Source organism: Myotis davidii, unplaced genomic scaffold (assembly GCF_000327345.1).
Source record: "Myotis davidii unplaced genomic scaffold, ASM32734v1 scaffold8, whole genome shotgun sequence".
Lineage (NCBI taxonomy): Eukaryota > Metazoa > Chordata > Mammalia > Chiroptera > Vespertilionidae > Myotis > Myotis davidii.
This window is the reverse complement of record NW_006299520.1, coordinates 4,710,330-4,718,708: the sequence shown is the minus strand read 5'-3', so window position 1 is coordinate 4,718,708 and position 8,379 is coordinate 4,710,330.

Sequence of the window (8,379 nt, the reverse complement as noted above, 5' to 3'; positions counted from 1 at the left end):
AAGATTATTTGATGCTAATCAGGACCTCTTTGTCATGAGGGCTTAAGGCTTAAGGGAGTGGTCATGCAAGGGAGAAGAGGGAGATGAGCCAGGGTGCTGGATGGGGCCCGTTTGAATCAGCCACCTGTGTCAGTTTTCCTAGTCCACTTGCCAAGGAATTTTCCTGGCTTCTTACTATCCAGTCTCATAAGCAAAGACGTTTTTTGTTTTAATTTCTGCTTTTGTGAATATGATAACTCCTCCGATAATTATTTCACTTCTCATGCACTCTAGGCCATTTGGGACTTGTCACTATTTTCATAGAGTAACCAATGTGATCTCTTCATTTTATCATTAACTTGCTTAAAACTTTCCACTAGCTTCTTATTACAATAAAAAGAAAAAGCCTCAACTTCTTCCTATTGTTTACTTGACATTTTTTCTTACATTTCAAACCTCATTTCATATCTCTCTCTTTGTTCTCATCATTCACAATACTGATAATTCCTGTTTCTTAAAACCCCAAGTTTCCCTATCTTATTGGTGGAAATGACTTTTATTTTGGCCTATTCCAACTGATCATTATGTACTTTCTTCTTGTAATCCAGATCTCAGCTTACCTGTCCCATCTTCAGAGAACCTTCAGCCATCATTGGCAGTGAGCACGGTGGTAGCTTTCACAACAGAAATTCCCTTTTCTCCTGAAACTGAAATATGCCAAAGTGATGATTTTTTCCTAAACTCAGTATTATACCAAATCTCACTGTGTTCATGTTTTAAAGCTAGGGGCATGGCCTAGTTAGAATTCATGCAAACAAACACTATTGTTTTCATAGGAATCACTTTCTTAACATTTTAAGAAGACTTCAATTTTATTGTTCTTCCTTTGTCTCTCAACTGAGACAAGTTCAAGAAAGCATGTACCCTGGGAAGTGTCTGACGGATTAACAACAATGCAAAGTCTAAGATAAAGGTAATGCTAAATCTGGGCCTTTATAGCTATCTGCTGATTCTAAGTAACCCTGAAGTTTACCCAGCCTTCAGAATTGTCATAATTTTTGCCTATATTTATGTTTGTTTCTTGAAGTTCAATGGACTCTTACCAATATGCATCTGCCTAAATTAATATCACTATACTGTAGTCACTTTCTATCCTGCTACTCTGTTTGTATTGTACTTTGCATTTATAGATATCAGAAATTATGTTTCATTTGTTTTAATATTCATTGTATGCATCCTGAAGAATATAAATTTAAAAACTAGGAATTAGTTATATATTATTTATTTTTTATATCTCTACCACTTTGATTAGTGCTTTGCACATAATAGGCAAAAATAATTTTTGTTGAATAAATGAACAATAAAAATAGCTGGAATTAGTAAACTAAATTAGAGTCAATTTGGTCATATCAGATTTATTCTGCTGTATCCCTTATTCTTGACAGAAACCTAGCGATCCCATTGAAATCACAGATCACATTAAGCCCCAAAGTTCCAAAAGTTACCCTATATTTGAGAAAGTCTTACCCTAACACATATTAATTTGACTGTTCATTTCTGTTAATCTAAGCTTAGTTTATGCCCAACTCTGTTAATCAGGCTTTTTGTCAATAGCTGAGACTTAGCCTCAGCTTTTATCTCTGTGTTACTAATCCTGATCCCTTCCCAGAGTTACCCTAACCATTGACTACTCCCACATGAATGCACCACAATCATCTCAGACTTAACATGTGTTCATAAATGAAGACATTTTGCTTTTCTATTTTTGTCCTAAAATTTTATTCATCAAAATTGGGATGTAAAGACTTGAGCCACAGTAGCTACCTTGGACTATTAAGTAAATATGACCTTGCTAATTTTGAGAAGTACTGGTTAGGTATTTTGTAAAATGTGCCTCAGTTGGGATTTTTCAGATATTTTTCTCATGCTTATACTTGGGTTATATATTTTTTGGAGGAGGATAGTAGAGATAAAGTGTAATTTTTATCACATCATATCAGGGGTACATACTGTTATCATTATTTACCCCTGTTGATGTGAAACCTGATCATTTGGGTGAGGTGGTGCTTGTCAGGTTTCTCCACTATAGTTATTCTTGTTTCCCTTTCCCATACAATATTCTTGGGAATAAAATTATTACTAGCATATGCAATCCACTACCAGTGGTTGGCAAACTCATTAGTCAACAGAGCCAAATATCAACAGTACAACGATTGAAATTTCTTTTGAGAGCCAAATTTTTTAAACTTAAACTATATAGGTAGGTACATTGTTATTAACTAAATTAGGGTACTCCTAAGGCTTAGGAAGAGCCACACTCAAGGGGCCAAAGAGCCACATGTGGCTCGCGAGCCACAGTTTGCCGACCATGGGACTAGGCTGTCATTTTTTCTAGGCCCTCTCAGCTGACAGAGCAAGGAAATAGTATATGGTTATATGTTAACATGCTTATATATGAATATCTGTAAATATTTCACAGGTAACCACAGGTATCTACATTAAGCTACACATGAATACATACTGATGTTCTTAACTATAATCCATTACCAATATGGGTCATTTTAGCTTTCTCCCCTTGTTTATCCATAAACTCCCACCCCCAACCATGAGAAATCCAACTCCCACCATCCATTTACTGGACTTCATTGTTCAACTTCAGTGTGAGTGAATGTTGGTGTAGAATTATCAACATATAAGCCCTTGGGAAAAGACATTATCAAGTAATACAGAGTGTGATGTATAGTTTCTTTTGCCTTGTCTCAGAGACTACTCGCATTTCAAAAGTTATTTTGGGCAGCACCATTTCTCCCCATCCCCATAGGAGGCCCATTTCATACATTTATAAAGCAGTTAAATTGTTTTGTCATATTTTCCACTGCATCCTAGCATTCTTTTATCTTTTTTTTAAATTTTACTTTGAATATAGTTCAGTCTTTGTGTTATAAAGTATAGTGTTTAACCAATGCATTGATATTTTCACTGCATTTTTTTCTTCCTCTAAGTGTAATTTTCTGGGATTTTTTGTCATTTATTATTATTTAATAATTTATTTATGTCTAATTCAATAAACTATGTTTCTTTTAACAATAACTGAGTTTTTACCACATTGTAGTAACTCTAGACACAAGATTTTCTGTACTGGGTTTAAAACACATCAGTACTTTCCTTGGAAAGATCTCAGCTTCACTTAGTCTGCCTTGCTGCCTCCAGCAGTAACCAGTTCTTCATATTTGAGTCAAAGTAAAAATCCCCAAAGTACATTTTTCTAGCTATGTAGGACTAACCCAGATTAAATAACACATTTTTTCAATTGATAGATCTTAGTGGTAGGAATGTTACAAAAATATGTAGAAAAGAAACCCAGAATGTTTCTAATAACTAACTGTTGTATAGATATAGCTCACCTTAAATAATAAGTACAGTTTTATAAATGTCTTCTGTGAATAACTTTGAAATAAAACCACACTCAAAATATGTTTGGGAAATTTTCACTTAACACATTTCTACTGAATATCAGTTTGGATTGTAAGGCTATCTTTTACATCAATCCAAAGCTTCAATACCCATTTATTTAAGCAAAGCATAATTATGCAACTTAAAAAGTCATAGATAAGCCAAGACATAAAAACATATGTTAACATTACTTTGAAACTATACCTAATAAGAAAGGGCACTTAAAAAGAGTCAGTCTCAGAGCCCTGATTAGAGTTCAAATATATAATTCCTTTAGTCCTCCTTAGGAAATTTGAGCTGTATATTGCAGTTGGTTCCCTGCCTGATTAAACCTAGTGCTCTCCAGACATGGAGTGTGTGTGGAGATGGAGGAGGGTTGGTGGGAGGGGGTGAGCCCTATATTGTTACTATGATCAGAATATGTGTCTAACACATTAGTAATTGCTTAGTAGGTGTTTAATAATTTTTAAGTAATAATTTTACTTTCATTGGCATTGGCTTTTATCACAGAGCTTTAATTTTACACATACCAATTTCACAGGTTTTGTTTCATCTATGTTAAAACTATTTTACAAAAATACAAGTAATCAGAAGTAAATCAAACTAAAAATAGATACCTAGGTCACAGATTTGATCCCCCATAGAGGTGCATACGGGAGGCAACCAGTAGATGTCTCTCTCTCTCTCTCTCTCTCTCTCTCTCTCTCTCTCTCTCTCTCTTCCTTTCCTTCTCTCTAAAATCAATAAATATATCTTTGGGTGAGGATTAAAAATAGCAAAAGTCTTACAAAAAATATTTTTTTCATGGATATGTTTATAAGATTAACTGAGTGTTATTTTCAGTTTGATTTACTTCTGAGTATCTTTGGAAAATAGTTTTAACACAGTTGAATGAATACCATAATAAAACAAAACCTGTGAAATTGGTATGTGTAAAATTAAAGCTCTGTGATAAAAGCCAATGCCAATGAAAGTAAAATTATTACTTAAAAATTATTAAACACCTACTGAGCAATTATTAATGTGTTAGACACATATTCTGATCTTAGTAACAATATAGGGCTCACCCCCTCCCACCAACCCTCCTCCATCTCCCACACACACTCCACGTCTGGAGAGCACTAGGTATAATCAGGCAGGGAACCAACTGCGATATACAGCTCAAATTTCCTAAGGAGGACTAAAGGAATTATATATTTGAACTGTTCTTTTACTGGAGATTTTTATAACATTTTGTACATGGACTTTCTCCCTTGACAATGGTGTGATAAAAACCAACATAAAACTATGTCTTGTTTGAAAAGTGTCTCCGGATAGTCCCATCTTTCCCATTTTCCACAGAAAAAAAGACAGTAGAATCTAGCTAACCTAGCTGAGAGAAAGAAGCTGTCTAGTCATCTTCCATTTTTGGTCTTTTCTTCCTTTGTATTTCAGTTGTAGCAGTGAGATACAGAAATCCAAGATCTATGAACTCTACCACAGTATTGTCAGCTGTATAGTGCATAAAGATTCGTGTTCAATTCACTAATGGGCACCCAGATTCAAACCTCGGATTGAGAATGCACCACGTTTGTTAGATGGAATTAGTTGACAATTCAAAGATTGAGATCCCAGTCTTATGTTTTCTTAAATTATGAAAGATTTTAATATTATAGAAAATGTTAGTGTATAATAAACCTAATATCTGTCTAACCATTATCCAGTTTTATTGATTGTGATTGTGATAACTCACATTTTCACTAAATTAAATATTAACAAGTGACTGGAAACTCTAGAGAGCCCAATTTTGCTTGCAAGAAATACTACTTTGCCGAAACCGGTTTGGCTCAGTGGATAGAGCGTCGGCCTGCGGACTGAGGGGTCCCGGGTTCGATTCCGGTCAGGGGCATGTACCTTGGTTGCGGGCGCACCCCCAGTGGGGGGTGTGCAGGAGGCAGCTGGTCGATGTTTCTCTCTCATCGATGTTTCTAACTCTCTATCCCTCTCCTTTCCTCTCTGTGAAAACTCAATAAAATATATTTTAAAAAAAAAGAAATACTACTTTACATTTTCTTTTTATTTTCTTTTTCTTATACCTTAACAAAAATATATATTGCATCACAAAATAAAAATGTGTCATTTTTTTTTGCATAAGTATAGCTGGATAGAAATAGTACCATCTTATACGGATATTTTTATTTTTGTAAATAGTTCTCTACAATGCTTTAGTAAAATGGTAAACTTTTTTTATAGTATTAAGTACGCAGAACTGAGTACAAATCACGCATGTTCAGCTTGGTTTTTCTCACTGTAAATATCCCCGTATAAACAGCACCAAGAATATTACAACCACACGGAAAGTATGCTTCATTTCCATCTCACTTTAAGCCAAAAAATATCACTATCAAAATTTCTAGCACCATAGATTTGTGTTGCCTAGTTTTAAATATCACTAAATGTAATTAGATGGCATATATTGTTTTTGTGTCTGGATTATTTACTGGGATTACACTGCATCTACAGATGAATTTGCAGAGAATCTTATTACAATATAGAATCTTCAAATCCACAGACATTTTTTTCAGTAATCTAGTGTTGTGCAAGAAAGGACCTCTAAGTCAGTAGCTGAAGATAATCATTTATTTTGCTTATTAATCTGCAATTAGATCAGGGCTTTGTGAAGACAGCTTGCTTTGCCTCAGTACAGCTTCGGCTGGGACCGCTCCCAAAATGGCTCAACTCCATTGCTGACAAGTTGTTGGACTGTCGGCTAAAGACACCCCGGAGGCTGTTGGCTCTGGGCCCCTTGGTCTTGCTCCCAGCACCTATATTCCAATGGCAAGTGTTCCAGGAGATAGGAACTAGGCGCTGCGAGTCTCTTAAGGCCCGAGCCTGGAAACGGGTGAAATACTACTTCTGCTGTATTCTATTGGTCCAAGCAGTCACATCGAGATGAAGAGGAGACATAAAATCACCTCTCAATGGGAAAAGTGTCAAATAATCTGTGGCCATTTTAATTCTTCATAGAGGTCTTCAGCATAGTTCTCCTAGATATTTAATTTATCTCTAGGCATGTAATATTTTGTAAATATTCTTGTAAATGATAAAATTCTGTACAAAGTTCTTTTTTCCTACATGTCCATAGCTGATATGTGAAACTACCAGTGATTTTTGAAAATGATTTGCATTCAGTGACCTTGATGGATAAATGAACCAATTCTAAAAGCTTTCCTATATTCTTTTTGGATTTTTAACATATAAAATAATGTTACCTTTGAATAGTTATACTTTTATTTCTTCTGTTTCAATATGTAATATATTTTAGATGTATAAAAATAGATGTGTTTCATTTAACCTATCATTACCTACCTCACATGCTGCCATGCAAACTCGGCAGGTAAACATGGGCTAAAGCTAATACTCTCTTCCATCCTCGTTAAGTATTTCTTCTACTATCCAGATACTATCCTAGCTGTAGGGGGAGAATCGTTACAAAGAGAAAAACGGAAGAAAGACATTCATAAGACGAAATCTGTAGATTGTATTATTTTAATGGTAATTTTCTAGTGCTTTGGGGAAGTTTGAATTTAACCTCTTTAGTGCGTTTGTCACTGTGGGATGTAGTTGAATGTGCAGGCCTTTGGTGAACACATGAGATCTTTGCTAAGTCTTTTTGTTTTGTTTTTCTGGAGGAAACAGAGCTGGTGGTGAGGCATCAGTTCTTCTACCACAATAAGTGACATTCCAGAGAAGAGGACCCCACAACCTCAGCCTTTCCTCATATTAACCCTGTGCTGATTCACTTTGGTATGCTAAAGTTATTTTTTTCTTCTGTATATTACTCTTTCTCTCTGTTTGTAAAACATGAGTATTTCTCTACTTCTTGACACCAAATCCTAGCAAAATTGAGAGGAAGGTACAGAGATTTCACATGCTGACATGCTTCCCTTCAATGACTCGCTGAAGAGGTTGGAACTATGGGTGCACTTAGGTCTTTTGGCTACCAACAATATCCTGTTAATACTTCAAATGACTTCTGGCCAGTATTTCTCAGTGGTTAGAGTATTGGCCCATGGACCTAAGGATCACAAGTTCTGATCCTGGTCAAGGGCACGTACTTTGGTTGCAGGTTCGATCCACAGCCCTGTTCAGGGCATATGTGGGAGGCAACCAGTCGATGTGTCTCTCTCCCCCCACCTCTCTCCCTTCCACTCTCTCTCTAAAGGTCAGTGGAAAAAATATCCTTGGGTGAGGACTTGTTTAAAATGATGTGAAATGGAATATTTAGGATAAATTCTTGATTACTCCCTTGGGAAGAGATAAAATGCTGCTCTGAACTTCCTCCTTCAATTTGTTCTCCATTTGCAACCTTGTTTTCCACAAGGATAAGCAAGTATCATGTCCTATCATGGCCTCTGATTTGTATCTTTTGTAACACAAACATCTTTATAATAGGTGGTCAGTACATTTAGGCTGAAAAAATTCAATTTTATAAGGGCCATGCAAAGTATCCTATATAATAAAAGAGAAACATGGTAATTGGCGTACGACCGCTATCCTTTTCATTGGCTAATCACTGACATATGCAAATTAGTCACCAGCCAAGATGGCGGCTAATTTGCATATGTCAGCCCCAAGCCTCAGACTGAAGCTTTAGGCTGGGGCCTGGGCGGAGTCATCCAGCTATGCTTGATGGCGACAGCGGCAGGGAACCAGGCGGAGCCAGCCAGCTATGCTTGATGGCAGCAGCAGCAGGGAGCTGGGGGTGCTCCGGCCCAAGCCTAAAGCCTCCGCCAGAGGCTTTAGGGTTGGGCTGGTCCAGCCAGCCAGGGATCCTTGATGGCAGTTGCAGTGGGGAACGGGGGCGGAGCCAGCCAGCGATTGGTGGCGGGGAGCTGGGGGTGCCCCGGCCCAGGCCTAAACCCTCAGCCTGAGGCGTTAGGCCTGGGTCAGGTGGGAGCCAGCCAG